This window comes from Austrofundulus limnaeus, unplaced genomic scaffold (assembly GCF_001266775.1).
Source record: "Austrofundulus limnaeus strain Quisiro unplaced genomic scaffold, Austrofundulus_limnaeus-1.0 Scaffold1, whole genome shotgun sequence".
Taxonomy (NCBI): domain Eukaryota; kingdom Metazoa; phylum Chordata; class Actinopteri; order Cyprinodontiformes; family Rivulidae; genus Austrofundulus; species Austrofundulus limnaeus.
In genome coordinates, this window is record NW_013952403.1 from 9,939,937 (window position 1) to 9,941,562 (window position 1,626).

Consider the following 1,626-nt stretch of genomic DNA (forward strand, 5'->3'; position numbering starts at 1 on the left):
CTTTAGTTCTTTCCATAGATTTTCTGTTGGATTCAGGTCAGGTGATTGGCTGGGCCATTCCAGCAGCTTTAGTTTCTCATTCCACATTATTACAAATAACTTCATTTCTGGACATTTATGGTTTGATTTCTTTGTATGTATGGATCACTTGGGTTGTTACCGACATCTGGTGAAAATTTCATGTCATTAGAACCTCTAATAATATATTTACTGAGAAAAATGGTGACGTGTTCAATACTTATTTTACCCGCTGTAGTTTAGCTGTTATACTGAGAAGACCATCAGATGCACCACCAATCAGCAAGGCAATAGAAGGTTACAGGATCTAACAAGATAGGAAGTCATGCTTTTAGATACTTTTTTAAATCAGTAATCAACAAACACGATCACAAAAATATAAAACTCTTGTTATTCAGTTGCAAGCAGTCTTTGGACCTGCACATCTGAAATATTTGAGGTTTATTTGTGTGAAATCTAAATGTGTCCAATGTAATTACATTATGTATTTATTACAGTGACATATTTTGCAGGATTATGAAAACCTTTTTTTATGGTTGCAGACTTTGACTTTTACCTTTCTAAAAAGCTGATCATACATTTTACTTGAAGGAACTAGATGACTAACTATGGGCTTCTCTTGATAGCCAAAATGGTAAAAGTGAGGTTACGTTATCTTTCAATCACTGATTAATAACAGAACTTGGTTAAATATGCTTCTGCTGAAATGTTGCATATTTCCTGTTAGCCTTGGTGCATTCTGTAATACTAAAGTAAATGTTTGGAGTTCATGAACATGTTGCAACGTTGTTTTATTAGATAGAATGTGCTCAAACACTGCAAGTTGACCACAATCTTCTGCAGCTTCAAGTTAACCAACATTAGCTTTGGGTTTTTTAAAGGCGACCTATTATGCAAAATTCACTTTTTAAAGGTTTTTTTTACTCAACTTTTGGTATGTACTTCTTAAAAAACAGTCCAAGGACCAAAAAAATGCACCCAAGGGCACATTTACTGTAAGTAAATTTATTTTTAATGTATATTAACAAGTTTTATACCTCCATCATTTTGTGACGTCACAAGCCGTATGACAACCCACCGGAACCTGCGTTCGGCCCCCTTACCTAGCAACCCCCGGGTGAGACTCCACCTCCTTAGTATAAAAAGCCGGCAACGGTTGTTAGTGTGCAATGTGCAGCTTATTTCACAACAGGCCTCCAATAGCGCAATGGGTAGAATGTTGGACCAGAGAGTGGGAGACCAGGGTTTGAGACCGGCACGGACACAATTTAATTATTTATTTTCGTTCGTTATGAAGACATTTTCTCATGTACCTCTATTGTTTAGCTTATTAAAGCCTTGTTAAAATGTATCTTACACCCCCACCCCCACCCGGTGAAAAGATAACTCTGCCCCAAGGCGAAATTTGAAAAATGCATCAAAGTGGGTGGGGAAGGCGGGGTTAGAGAGCGGAGGTGTGGCCAGGACGAGAGAACTCGACAGGCAGCTAGCATTAGCATAATTGATGCTACATGGAGAGTGACCACAGCATAGCAGATACAGCGGGTAAAATAAGTATTGAACACGTCACCATTTTTCTCAGTAAATATATTACTAGAGGTGCTAATG

At 37.9% G+C, this 1,626-nt stretch overlaps 1 protein-coding gene across 1 annotated transcript in view; it reads left to right on the forward strand.

The window, feature by feature from the left end:
• Window positions 1–1,626, forward strand: part of kif3a (kinesin family member 3A) — a gene marked incomplete in the record, with an annotated part of 18,023 nt that overhangs the window by 11,344 nt on the left and 5,053 nt on the right.